Here is a 15,204-nt window from a genome sequence, read left to right on the forward strand (position 1 = left end):
TGTTTTATATTGAAGTATTTCCCAATCTGAATCCTTTTCTCTACAGCCTGAAGAAGACAATAAAAATCCTCTTCTGAGAGCCATGAAGAGAAAAATATTTTCTATAGGGACACGTCTCAGAATGCTAAACAATATTGAACTGAACCACCTTCCTGTGATTATTAAATTCCTCCACTTGAGAAATCTCTCCTGCTTTGGAGAGCTCGCTACTTCTCTATCTATTGTTTGTTTTAAATGTGGACTATTTGGCCACTTATGATTCCATTACAGTGTAGGAACTCGGTGTGTGGGATGTGTTCTTGTCAGTCTCAGTTGGTAATTTGCCTCATTCAGTGAAAATGGAATTGATGAAGTTGCTGTATATACTGTCCATGTGGTGTCCCCTCTTCGTGGTCATATTGATTCAATCATTCAATTGTATTTATTGAGCACTTACTGTGTGCAGAGCACTGTACTAAATGCTTGGGAGGGCGCAATATAACAATAAACAGACACATCCCCTGCCCACAGTGAGCTTACAGTCTAGAGGAGCTTACAGCCTAACAATATTGTGTTGACAATATCACCTCAGATATCACATTTTTGCCAGCAGGCTGGCATTCCTTTCTTTCCAGAGACAATGTTCCAATCAATCAATCAATAGTATTTACTGTTCACTTACTATATGCAGAGCACTATACTAAGTGCTTGGGTGACTATGATATAACAGAGTTAGTAGATATAGATATGTTCCCTGCTCACAACGAGCTATTCTAGAGGAAGAGACAGATAATATAAATAAACGAATTACAGATATGCATATAAGTGCTGTGGGGCTGAGGATGGGTGAATAAAGTTTGCAAATCCAAGGGCAATTCTCCAAATGCTGAACAGGTCTTAATACAGTCCTTGGCCCAAAGTAAGTGCTTAACAAATACACAACTATCATTATTGATAGTCAAGTCAAGAACTGTATTAAGCACTGTGGTAGCAATAATAATAATGATGGAATTTGTTCAGCACTTACTCTGTGCCAAGATGGTAATGATAACAATAATAACAAATATTATTATTATTATTATTATTATTATTATTATTACTAATAAGTACTGTACTAAGTGTTGGGGTTGATACAAAGTATTTAGGTCAAACACAGTCCCAGTCCCATGTGGCACTCACATTCTAAGGGAAAATATTTATTGGATCCCCATTTTACAAATGAAGAAACAGACAGAGAAGTTAATCAATGACATTTATTAAGTGCTTATTGTGTGTACAGCAGTCTACTAAGTGCTTGGAAGAGTACAGTTCAATCTAGGTGTCAGACAAGGTCCTCTCCCTCAAGGAGTTTACAATATAAGGTAATAATGATAACAATTGCAGTATGTGTTTGTCTTGTCTTATGCTGTCAACTCATCTCTGACCCATAGCAATGCCACGGACACCTTTCTCCCAGAATGGTCCACCTCCATCTGTAGTCGTTCTGGTAGTGTATCTACAGAGGTTTCTTTGTAAAAATCCTGAAGTGGTTTACCATTGCCTCCTTGCAGTAACCTCGAGTCTCCGCCCTCGACTTTCTCCCATGACACTGCTGCCCAGTACAGTGAGTTAAGACTTGTAGCAGATTTCCTTCCACTAGCTAGCCACTGTCCAAGCTAGGAATGGAATGAAGATGCCTCTTCTTGACTTTCCCTCCCGTAGTTAAGACTGGTAGAGCATTGGAAACTCCAGGTGCGACCTTGAGAGGCAGTGGTATGTGCTAAGCTCTTATTATGTTCCAGGTACGGTACTAAGCACTGCGGTGGATGCAAGCAAGTCAGGATCTCTGTCCTACGTGGAGCTCAGAGTCTCATTCCCCATTTTACAGACGAGGTAACGGAGGCCAGAGAAGTGAACTGACTTGCCCAAGGTCGCACTGCAGACAAGTCACACAGCAGACAAGTGGAGAAACTGCGATTAGAACTCTGTCTGATTCTCAGCCTCTTTATGGTCTTTTCACCTGGCCATTCTGAACAGCATTTGGTGAAACCCTGCACCTCAGGGAGCAGAATTAAGCTGCCTACCATCAGTGGATACCATTTCGAGCAGAAGTTAGGAATTTGGACCTTAATTGAAGTACGATGTCAGTCTTTTTCAGGCGGTCAGCCCAAAGCATTCAGGGGCTCATCAATGAGAGTCTTTGAAACCACTGTCTTGGCGTAAAGTCCCTGCAAATTCAAGAATCTAGGAGATTCTGTATGTAGCTGCCAAATTCCACACTTAGTATGTGTCAGTCAGAAACACTGAATGTCATGGTGAAAAGCATCGGTGCAATGATTAACACCATTTGTGATAGAAAAGGGTGCCCTTAAATGCCTTTTATCCAGAACTCTGACTGCTGTTCCAACAGAGCATGACGTTTTGATGATAACAAATTCGGGAAAGCCAAACTGAGGAGGATGACTCCCAGGTCTTCATGATTTACAAAATCTTTTCGTGGTCAATGAAGACCACGTACAGGGCCTATTTTGAAAGAGAAGAATCAAGGTCAATCATGCAAGCCATGAGAAGCAACATAGCCTAGTGGATAGAGCACAGGCCTGGGAGTCAGAAGGTTGTGGGTCCAAATCCCGGCTCAGCCACTTGTCTGCTATGTGTCCTTGGGCAGGTCATTTTACTTTTCTGTGCATCAGTTACCTCATCTGTAAAATGGGGATGAAAACTGTGAGCCCCAAATGGGACAGGGACTGTGTCCAACCTAATTAGCTTGAAGCTTATATCCACCTCTGCACTCAGTACAGTGCCTGGAAGAGAGTAAATTAATAACAAATATCATGAAAAATATTAAAAACTCTCATTTCTACCGTAATGCAGAGATTACAAGCTTATTGAACTTTTCAACAAAGAACACTCACATGATAGTTTATGTCTCCAGTTTGTTGCCGCACCTGGGGTTTATCTATTTCATCCAACACACCACATTTTCTCTAAATTGATGAATGTATCTGAAGAACATCCCCAAATTTCCCAATAGTGTCCTATCCAAAAAATTAGGGAAATCACACATTATGGAGAACCAGAGTGCACTTGGGTTTATCCCGTTCTGAACATTTGTCTTTAAAAAACTTTCTCATAATCTTACTTTGAAAATGACCCATGTAACCAATTTAATCCCTGCCTCCCTACGGAGAAACAAGGCTTGTTTAGTTATTAACTCTCTGGTGGAGAGATGCTCTGAGGCCATCAGCACTGTGTTGAACAAATCAGATCCTGACATTGCCCAGAATCCCTATAAATAATGCCGGCATGATCTTTTTCTTGGAATTGGCTAGTGCTGTTCTAGATTTGATCTGAATATTTTATTTGCCCAGGGATAGAGGATAGGAAAGCACATGAAAAATTTATGACCAAAATTAAATCAAATGAGAAAAGATTTAAATCACAGGGCTCTGATATTTCTTGGGAACTAAGTCCATTCTGTAGCCAAGGAAAACCTGCAATGGCAAACTAGTAGAGAGAAGTTTCTTCAGCAAAGTTACCAACTTCCTCTGAATAACCTGATTCTTGGAGGGATGCATTTTCTTTAACCACACGATAATCATTCAATGTGCACAAATGGGTGACAATTTGATATTATATCATGTTAGTAGACAAAAAAAATCTTCTGATAGCATCCTTCTCTTTTTAAAGAACATCAACATTTCTCTTAATGTATGGCATTTTTCAACTCATTCTCCTTTTGGAGTGATCCCATTGAGTAAGGAGAGTTTGGATTTCAAATAGACCCTTTCCTTAACTCTGTCATATTGCTTAATCAAAATCGGCAACCACCATAAAGGGTAAGTGATTATGTCTATGGTCAGTTACAATTTTGTAGTAAATGTTATATGATTGTATATTGGTGCCCTGGAAAGCTTCCATAATAACTAGGTTCTTGGAGTTTTGTAAAAGTCTTGAAATGGCAGCCAAAATCTAAAGTGAAATGCTTCAAAGTTTCTTTGTGATGTATCCTCTCTCATTTAAACACAAGAACAAATTTGACTTCAGTAAACTGAAAATTTCAGGAGGGAGGATAAACAAACCAGCTTCACTGAAGAGATTTTTGCAAGTTAAATCCATGTGTGTGATTTCTCACTGAAGTCATTTTTTTTAAAGGCTCAAACTGAAATTTCCAGTGAGCTTCAGAGTTTACAATAATACAACTGGTATGATCATCATCATTATCAGTTGTATTTCTTGAGAGCTTACTATGTAAGAGCACTACACTAAACACTTGGGATAGTACAATTCAAAAGAGTTGGTGGACACATTCCCTGCCCACGATGACCCTACAGTCTAGATGGGTAGACAAATATTAGTATAAATAAATGATTCGATATATACAATTTAAAGATACTTATACATCTACAGTAGGTAGATCCCTTCGGCTCTGCTCTCATAATGGAAGTTGTTCTGAGACTTGAGAAGGGAGAATAGGGACACGATATCACCACCAGCCCGCATTCATCCAAGATGGGGATTGCATTCAGCACTTTGTAAAACTCCTGTAACTGGGCCTCAAAATAGCAAGGAATCAGTAACAAGATGGGGTCAGGGATATATAAATGGCCTTTCCAGGATTCTCTGGGGCATACTCTCCACTCTCCTAATCTCATGCTTGAGGTGTTTCCTAGGTACGTGAGGCTAGCCGTCTAGAGATAACAGCATTGGACCGTATGTCAGAGGTTCCTTTCCCTACTTCAACACTTGTCACATTGTGAACTTGGGAGACAATTAACTTCTCTGTGCCTGAATTTTCCCATCTGTAAAATGGGGATAAGATACCCATCTTCCCTCCAGTTTGGACTGGGATCCTCATGTAGGACATAGACTGGGTCCCATCCAATTTTCTTGCATCTACTCCAGCACCTGGAACATAGCAAATGCTTAATAAATAATTATCAGTTTTTTAACCTAGGCTGAAACATGTTGAAAGATGAGAAACCAGAAAAGGTAAGTCAGAAGAGGAAATAGAGGGAAGAATCACATTCTAATTCCTTTTGTAAGAGTAGGAGTTCACAGGTTGGGTAATAATAATATTCGTTTATTATTATTATTATTAATAATGACGATATTTGTTAAGTACTTCCTTCTGCTGCCATTTCCCTGGACCCAGTAGCCTGAGTGGTCAATCTGTCTGTCTGTCACTCTCATTCATTCATTCATTCATTCAATTGTATTTACTGAGTGCTTACTTTTTGTAGAACACTGTACTAAGCGCACTTACTATGTGTCAAACACTATCCTAAGTGCTGGAGTAGATACAAGCTAATCAGGTTGGACACAGTTTTTGTCCCGCATGGGGCTCACAGTCTTAATCCCCATTGGATAGATGCGGTAAATGAAGTACAGAGAAGTTAAGTGACTTACCCAAGGTCACACAGCAGACAAGTGGTGGAGCCAAGATTAAAACTCAAGTCCTTCTGACTCCCAGGTCTCAGCTCAATCCACTAGGCCATGCTTGCTCCCATGTCCATCTTCTGTTCCCCATACACACACACACACACACACACACACACACATACACACACACAAGCACACACACACAAACATCCAGAACCCCTTCGTAGGTGCTGAACTCCTTTATATTATCAGAACCATGGAAATGGTTGAGAGAAAATTGAATTATTGCAACACTGTTTTAATTCTGTGTAGTTGCTCAATAACTCTGCAGTGTTGAAAGCTTTCTCCAATTCAAAGTGAACATAAACTTCTCCTGAAATGGAGGAGGGAGAGAGGAAGGAGGGGGCCCAGTCTGGGAAGGCCTCTTGGAGGAGGTGAGTTCTCAGTAGGGTCTTGAAGGGAGGAAGAGAGCTCCCTGTTGCCTGAGAAGGGAAAACTTGGGCTTCTGTGACTTCCCTCTATCCAAGCACCGATATCGAACCAAATGTGATCAAATAGCAGTTTCCATCCCTACGTATGTTTCTCTAGTAATTCTCTTAATATTCCTTAAACTGTAGGAACATTTTTCCCCTGAATTTCAATATTCATTTCTCACTAGGGGAGAGATGCTGAAGCCACTGGCTGCAGGAAATGACACCGGAATGGCCGACTTCATCCTCATGGGCCTGACAGATTCTCCAAGAGCCCAACTGGTCCTTTTCACATTATTTATCTTGATCTATATGCTGTTCGTGGTCGAGAACCTAGGGCTGATCCTGATAATCCAGAAAGACTCTCAGCCTCATAGGCCCATGTATTTTTTCCTTTGTGGTTTGTCATTTGTTGACCTGAGCTACTCCATAGCCATAACTCCCAAAACCTTGGAGAATCTATTAACATAGAGAAAGAAAATCTCATTCATTGGCTGCTTTGCCCAAATTTATTTTTTCATTTCTTTGGCAGGAACAGAATGCTTTCTCCTCTCTGCAATGGCATGCGATCATTATGTAGCTATCTATAACCCACTGCTTTATTCCTCTGTTATGTCCTCAAGATTATGCATGTGGCTTATGGTTGGGTCACATGGAGTTGCTTTTACAAACTCCCTGCTAAATCTTCTGTTCATAGCTAGCTTGCCATTTTGCAACTCAAATGTAATTCACCATTTTTTTCTGTGATAGCTCACCAATCTTGGGTTTGTCCTGCACTGACACACACAACATGGAAATCATGATCTTTATGTTAGCTGGTTCCACACTTGCAATGTCTCTGATAATGATTACAGTCTCTTACATGGCTATTATCTCTGTCATTTTGAAGATCGACTGTACGGTAGGAAGAAAAAACCTTTTTCCACCTGTGCTTCCCACCTCATGGGAGTCACTATCTTCTATGGGACTCTAATCTTTACATACCTAAAGCCAGTAAGTCTTCCTCCCTGGGTAAGGACCAGGTGGCTTCTGTTTCCTACACCACCGTGGTCCCCATGTTGAACCCCCTTATCTACAGCCTGAGAAATAAAGAGGTGAAAAATGGCTTGAGCAGGGTGATCCGTCTGTGCCCTATAATGATGTGGCTGGAAGTAGGATAATAGGCAGAAGTCACCTGCTGGAGAAGTAAGGGGAAGTCATCAGGGCAGAGACCCAGGAGGAGGGCTGTGGTCCAGGACTTGAAGCCCAGACTCTGTGTGAACCCCTCCCTCCCTCTGGTCCTCTCCGCGGGCCTTCTCTCTGTCGGTCTCTTCTGGAGCTCTTGTCCATGTGGCCTGAGGCCCGCTACCATCACCACCTTCTTTTGCTACCCCTGGTTCCTCCAGGGTGACACCAAATAGGGTTCAAACGACCTAAGGACCAGCTTCCACCCTGCTGACCTCCCCTGGCCCAAAGCAGCTGGGAGCTGGGGCAGCCTCATCACTTCACCCAGTCCTAGAAAGGAGAACACCAGCAAGGACCCTCAGATCAGAGCCCTCATCTCCTCAGCCTTGTGTCCTGGGCTATTCAGAAGAACCCAGCATTCTCCAAACCTCCTATAGGAAGATCCAAGAATGGGGGGAACAGGAGGTCCAGTTCATTCCCCACTGCCCCCTCCTCATGGCATGCTTCTTCCCAGGAACTTCAAGAAGCAAAACCTTGTCCTTGAATGACTTCATGTGAAATACATTCATTGTGGCCACAAGCAGACAATATGCTATGTGACTAAATGGCAGGGGTTGTCTTATTGAATGAAGGCAACAGAGGTGTGTTGTATAAGACTTTTCTTGTAAAATTCAATGTCTTCCAGATTAGCTACCGCACAAGATGATTTCTCTCAGCTGCCTTCGACACTGTGGACCACCCCCTTCTCCACAACATGCTATCCAACCTTGGCTTCACAGACTCCGTCCTCTCCTGGTTCTCCTCTTATCTCTCTGGTCGTTCATTCTCAGTCTCTTTTTCAGGCTCCTCCTCCCCCTCCCATCCCCTTACTGTGGGGGTTCCTCAAGGTTCGGTTCTTGGTCCCCTTCTGTTCTCGATCTACACTCATTCTCTTGGTGACCTCATTCACTCCCACGGCTTCAACTATCATCTCTACTCTGATGACACCCCAATCTACATCTCTGCCCCTGCTCTCTCCCCCTCCCTCCATGCTCGCATCTCCTCCTGCCTTCAGGATATCTCCATCTGGATGTGTGCCCACCACCTAAAACTCAACATGTCCAAGACTGAGCTCCTTGTCTTCCCTCCCAAACCCTGCCCTCTCCCTGACTTTCCCATCACTATTAACGGCACTACCATCCTTCCCATCTCACAAGCCCGCAACCTTGGTGTCATCCTCGACTCCGCTCTCTCGTTCACCCCTCACATCTAAGCCATCACAAAAACCTGCTCTACAATATTGCCAAGATCTGCCCTTTCCCCTCCATCCAAACCGCTACCCTGCTCATTCAAGCTCTCATCCTATCCCGTCTGGAATACCGTATCAGCCTCCTGTCTGATCTCCTAACCTCTTGTCTCTCCCCACTTCAATCCATACTTCACACTGCTGCTCGGATCGTCTTTGTGCAGAAACGCTCTGGGCATGTTACTCCCCTACTCAAAAATCTCCAGTGGCTACCAATCAACTTATGCATCAGGCAGAAACTCCTCACCCTCGGCTTCAAGGCTCTCCATCACGTCACCCCCTCCTACCTCGACTCCCTTCTCTCCTTCTACAGCCCAGCCTGCACCCTCCGCTCCTCTGCCGCTATTCTCCTCACCGTGCCTCCTTCTCGCCTGTCCCACTGTCGACCCCCGGCCCACGTCATCCCCCTGGCCTGGAATGCCCTCCCTCCCCACATCCGCCAAGCTAGCTCTCTTCCTCCCTTCAAGACCCTATTGAGAGCTCACCTCCTCCAAGAGGCCTTCCCAGACTGAGCCCCCTCTTTCCTCTCCCCCTCCTCCCCTTCTCCATCCCCCACCTTGCCTCCTTCCCTTCCTCACAGCACCTGTATATATGTATATATGTTTGTACATATTTATTACTCTATTTATTTATTTATTTATTTTACTTGTACATATCTATTGTATTTATTTTATTTTGTTAATATGTTTTGTTTTGTTCTCTGTCTCCCCCTTCTAGACTGTGAGCCCACTGCTGGGTAGGGACCGTCTCTATATGTTGCCAACTTGTACTTCCTAAGTGTACAGTGCTGTACACTTGTACACTGTACACTGTACACTGTACACTGTACAGTGTACAGTGCTGTACAGTGCTGTGCACACAGTAAGTGCTCAATAAATACGATTGATTGATTGGTTGATTGATTTCCTCCAACTGCTATGCTCCTCATTAGTTCCCTGACCGTATTCTGCATGTTCTATATGATGATGATGATAATGGTATTTGTTTAGTGGTTACTATATGCTAAGCAAAGTTCTAAGTGTTGGGGTGGACACAGGGTTAGCAGTTTGGATGCAGTCCCTGTCCCTCTTGGAGTTCACAGTTTTATTCCCCATTTTACAGATGAGTAAACTGGGGCACAGAGAAGTTAAGTGACTTGCCCACGTTCACACAACAGACAAGTGGTGGAGCTGGAATTAGAACACAGGTCCTTTTGAATCCCAAGCCCAAAAGGGGTCTTCTACCTCTGCCTCCAATGTTTATGGGTGCCTTCTGTTCCTAAATAATGGCATCTAAGGCCCGTCCTTCTTGGCTCTTAGGGTGTGAGTCCTGTGTGGACAGGTTAGCTTGCTTATCTTGTGTCAGCCCCAGGGTTTAGAGTATTCTTATTATAGGAACATAATCTCACAACAAGAACACATCATTCTATAGAGATGAATGCCGAGGAGCGAGCATGCTTGAAATCGATAAAAAATTGTCAAGGGTGAGGATGGAGTTGAATATGACATTGTTATTGATCAGATACTTGTCTTCTGTGTGTTCTTGGGCAAGTCATTTATCTTCTCTATGCCTCAGTTTCCTCATCTGTAAAATGGGGATTAAGACGTTGAGCCCCAGTTGGGATATGAAGAAGTAGCATGGCTCAGTGTAAAGAGCATGGGCTTGGGAGTCAGAAGTCATGAGTTCTAATCCCGACTCTGCCACTTGTCAGCTGTGTGACTTTGGGCAAGTCACTTAATTCTCTGTGCCTCATTTACCTCATCTGTAAACGGGGATTAAGACTGTGAGCACCATGTAGGACAACCTGATTGCCTTGTATCCCCCCAGCGCTTGGAACAGAGCTTGGCACATAGTAAGTGCTTAACAAATGTCATTATTATTATATGAACTGTGTCCAAACTGATTAGCTTGTATCTACCCCAGTGCATACTTCAGTGCCCGGAACATAGTAAGTGCTTAACATATAGTGCTCTGTACACAGTAAGCACTCAATAAATATGATTCAATTAATGAAATACCATTAAAAATACTGAAACATTAAAAATGAAGGATATTCAGTGAAGTTGCAGTTGGTAGTTCCTAGACAAGTGAAAATCAGTGATGTCAAGGGAAAAATTTAGAGATGATTGAGGGCTCAACAGGATTTCTACAGATTCACAGGTTTGGTCAAGAGGAATTATTAGGGGAGATGTAAGATGTTGGAAGGACAATCCATATGGGTAAATAACAAAGACGCAATCATTGTTCTGTTCTAATCAATCAGTCAATCAAACAAATTTATCAAGTGTTAACTGTGTGCAGAGCACTGTACTAGGAACTTGGGAGAAGGCAATATAAGTGAGTTGGTAGACACATTTCCTGCCCGCACTGAGTTTATGATCCAGAATGTATTCCTCCAATTACCATTTAGAGCCACCGTGTGGGAGAGAATTCCAAGTTCCAGACCACCAGCATAATTCAAGGTGACATTTTTGTCTAATTAATATAATAATTGTAAGGAAGTAAAACAAATAGCCACTCATAAGTGCAATCATCCATTTCTTTGTCAAATGGTACTTTTGTTCCTGAATAATTAAATGTTATAGTTTGCAAATGTTTGTCATGTCAACATTTAACTGGCCAAATATATTTCTACACTTTTCCAACAGAAATAAATCCACAAACACATTTAGCTAAATAATCCTGTGGTCTGCTCTCACTTAGTGGTGCAAACGTAACCTACTAAAGCACACAACCCCTTCATAGGCTACCTAAATTTCTCCAATAACCTTTGGACACCTTCTGGCCCCCGTTACATATATGATATTAAAAAGAAAATTTTATAACAGATTACTCTCTAGATGAATATGTTCATATTAAGCCTTAGTAATTTCCCCATCTTTGCTTAATAAAGGTGAAAAATATTCAGTCTAAACTGGTTAAATCAGATGTCCCCTTATCTGAGTCCACCAGATTCGACATTATATTTGAAAAGCACAGGTGCTAAAGAATCGTCCAAATTACCATAAATATTTATTAAACTTAGAGGCACTGAATTAAGCACTGGGGAGATTTTTATATGGAAGTGAATAATAATAATAACAACTGTGGTATTTATTGAGTGCTTACTATGTGCCAGGCACTGCACTGCACTGCAGTGGATGCAAACAAATCAGGTTGGCCAAAGTCACCTTCTCACATGGTGCTTACAGTCTTCATCGTCATTGTGCATATGAGGTAACTGAGGCACAGGAAAGTGAAGTGACTTGTCGGAGGTCATGATGTAGAAAAGTGGCGGAGCAAGGATTAGAAACCGTGTTCTTCTGATTTTCAGGCCTGGACTCTCCACTAAACCACACTATCAAGTGATCGTACGGTTGATTAACATGGGCCCTGGCCCTAGTTTGGGGGAAGTAATAATTATGGACCCTCTCAGGGTCTACTTGGAGAGTTTCCAGTACTCTGCCAGTTTCTACTATGGGAGGGATTGTAAAGCAGAGGCATACCCATTCCATTCCTAGCTTGGGCAGTGGCTAGAGAGTGGAAGGCAATCTGCTATAAGTTCAAAACTTGCCTGTGCTGGGCAGCAGTGGCATGGGAGAGAGTCGAGGGCAGAGAATCTTTTACTGCGCAGAAGGAGGCAATGGTCAACCGCTTCTGTTTTTTTTACCAAGAAAACTCTCTGGATACGCTACCAGAATGGTTACAGATGGAAGGCAATCTGCTATAAGTTCAAAACTTGCCTGTGCTGGGCAGCAGTGTCATGGGAGAGAGTCGAGGGCAGAGAATCTTTTACTGCACAGAAGGAGGCAATGGTCAACCGCTTCTGTTTTTTTTTACCACGAAAACTCTCTGGATACGCTACCAGAATGGTTACAGATGGAAGTGGGGTGTTCTGGTAGAGATGTGTCTTCGGTGTCTCCATGCATTGGACACAACTCGACAGCATAAGACAGACAGTGAATAAGCATGGAGAAACATATCAGTGCCTCAGAAATACAGGCTAAAGTAAAATAGTATAGCATTGGATGGAAAGAGGGAAAACTAACTGTCCAGGGGCCAACAGCCTTTAGCATGAAATGCCCTAATGGGTGGAGGTCTGAAGTGCATTTTCAGGAGTCTCTTTAGCCACAGCAAGAGCTATATTGCCTTATCAGCTTTGTGGGTGGGTGTTGATTGGAGAACCTATCTTAACTGTCAAAATCTTTAGAGTCTTCACTTCAAAACCAGGGGCTTGGATTTTATATGAAGTGAGAGGAACTGGGGAAATGTATTAGTACATTTTTGTCAGGAAATAGGCAGGGCCAAGAGGGTCCTAGGCTGTTGCAATGTGGATCTCAAACACTTTCTCCCTCCCCATCCCATCAGTCAGTCAATCACATTTATTGAACACTTACTGTGTGCAGAACACTGTACTAAGGAGTTGAGCGGTTCCAATATAACAAGCACATTCCCTGCACACAAAAACGTACAGTCTAGAAGGGAAGACAGACATAAATATAAATAAATAAATTACAGATAGGTACATAAGTGCTGTGGGGTTGGGAGGAGGGAATGAATAAAGGGAACAAGTCAGGGTGATGCATAAGGGAGTCTAAGAAAAGGAAAAGAGGGTTTAGTCATGGAAGAGAGGTACCTTCAGTAAGGCTTTGAAATGGGTGAAAGAAATTGTCTATCAGATAAGAGGGAGGATTTTCCAGGCCACAGGCGGGATGTGAGCAAGAGGTCGGTGGAGAGATAGATGAGACTGAGATATAGATAGGTTAGCATTAGAGGAGTGAAGTGTAGCTGGGAGACCTCCAACACCACTAACACCACCTCCGGTGGTCATGGGGAGAGGGGAGGAAATAGGAGGAGAAAAGTGCTTAACCTTCTCAGAGGCAAATACCACAGTGAATGGAAAATTGGCGCCTTATGATTCAGAATTAAACATTCAAAAACCCATGTTTAGCATCAGCCTAAGGATACAACATATACAGCATGTTAGAGCATATTGTAATGAGAAGGAAATTCAAAATAAAATATTCATTCTATCAATCAAATTTATTGAACACTTACTGTGTGCAGAGCACTGTACTAAGGGCTTGGGGGAGTGCAATAAAGCAAAGTTGGTATTCTTACTCCCTCTCCACAATGAACTCACAGTCTAAAATGATGAAATAAAATAACACTAATACCCCAAGAGTCCATTTCACTTAACACTTCAGGCAGCCTCAACTTTCAATGGGAAAGATATTTTCCAAGCATATTAAAGTGTAATGCAGAACACTGAAATGTCTTGGAAAGTTCTTTTTAAACAATCCATTCAAATCCTATTTGCTCTTTAGCTCTGCAGTTAAATGATCTATCTCTAAGTCCTAAAGACCTGACCTCTTCTGAGTTTCCTTATTTCCCTCAACTCATGATTTGAGTGAGTGTTTGATGAATTAAAGAGAGGGGGAGTTGGGTTTGGGAGAAATATTTAATTAGCATTGCTTGAAAGGAAAGTGAGGAGCTGGAGCTGGGGCCAGGGTGAAAAACATCTCATCTTCTGAGGGAAGGAAGAGGAAGACAGAGTAAATATGTGTGACCTACAAATCAAAAAGAAAATGTTTCTTCCTGTCAACTGTATTTAGAATGTTGACTCCACACCGTTCATTTGAAAAGGAGTCATTACATTTTAAATGTGCATAGCTCTCTATGAAATTACTTATAAAGCATCAACTTAATAAAACCTGAGTTATTTTTCAGACATGATGCCCACAAGTATGATTAATTTATTAATAGCCCAGAAGACCATCTCTTTCTTCGGGAGCTTTACCCAGATGTACTTTTTCGTTGCTTTAGCTGGTGCCAAATGCTTTCTATTAGCTGCGATGGCTTATGACCATTATGTAGCCATCCATAACCCACTGCTTTACATGGTTGTGGTATCCTGGAGAGTCTTTGCCCTGCTCCTGGCTGGGACATATTTAGACACCATCATCAACTCTCTGGTCATTAAAGTTTTTATATCTGGACTACTGTTCTGCATGTCTAATCTTATCCATCATTTCTTCAGTGATACTTTTCCTATCTTATCTCTGTGCTGCAAGAGCACACTTGAGAAAGAAATTTTCATATATGTTTTAGGGGGTTCGACACTTGTTCCATCTCTGATCATCATTTTCGTCTCCTATGTTGCCATCCTCTCTGCCATCTTAAAGACACATTCGAAAGAGGGTAGGAAAAAAGATTTCTCCACCTGAGGTTCCCATTTGATGGGGGTTATGGTATTCTATGGGACAATGATCTTTACTTATTTAAAGCCAAGTAAATCCTACTCTTTGGATAGAGACCAAGTGGTGTCTGTGTTCTATACCTATGTGGTCCCCATGTTGAACCCCCTTATCTACAGTTTGGGAAACAAAAGAGCGAAAAATGCCTTCAAACTTTCTCATTCAACCCGTAAATTCAATCTGTCACCAGGTCCTGTTATTCTGTGTTCACAAGACCTCTAGAGTCCACTCTTTCTGCTCCGTCTACCCTGCTACTATGCTGATCCAAGCATTTGTGATATCCTGCCTTGTCTGTCTCATCAGCCTTCTCATTGACCTCGCTACTTCCTATCTTCCCCTATCTTCTAGACTGTGAGCCCACTGTTGGGTCTCTATATGTTGACAACTTGTACTTCCCAAGTGCTTAGTAAAGTGCTCTGCACACAGTAAGCACTCAATAAATGCGATTGATTGATTGATTGATTGATATAGAGGAAAATAGTTCAATAGGAAAGGTAATATTCAAACCAACATTAAGCAACTACTAGTGCTGCCAATCAAACTATTCATTGTGAGTTGTCAGCAAACTCTCTTTCTCTATTCTAGAATTTTTTATGTCCAGCTTATTCATGGTTGTGTAGGATTCCCTATCTTTTTACTAGGGTGACATTCTGTTTGTTGCCTATGTTCATTCCTTTAACTTGGTAGCTAGGAAACTGAAAAACCTGAAATTCAAACTTTAATCAATCGT

The 15,204-nt window shown here is 42.1% G+C and overlaps 1 non-coding gene and 1 pseudogene across 1 annotated transcript; both read left to right on the top strand.

Moving 5' to 3' along the window:
- The first annotated feature begins 4,923 nt into the window (after positions 1 to 4,923).
- LOC119924039 lies at positions 4,924 to 15,196 on the top strand (annotated as a pseudogene).
- LOC119924080 lies at positions 11,644 to 11,780 on the top strand. Its single transcript, XR_005449034.1, has one exon. It is a non-coding gene; the product is annotated as a small nucleolar RNA SNORA7 (small nucleolar RNA).
- Positions 15,197 to 15,204: the final 8 nt, after the last annotated feature.

This window comes from Tachyglossus aculeatus, unplaced genomic scaffold, assembly GCF_015852505.1.
Source record: "Tachyglossus aculeatus isolate mTacAcu1 unplaced genomic scaffold, mTacAcu1.pri scaffold_78_arrow_ctg1, whole genome shotgun sequence".
In the NCBI taxonomy this organism is placed as follows: domain Eukaryota; kingdom Metazoa; phylum Chordata; class Mammalia; order Monotremata; family Tachyglossidae; genus Tachyglossus; species Tachyglossus aculeatus.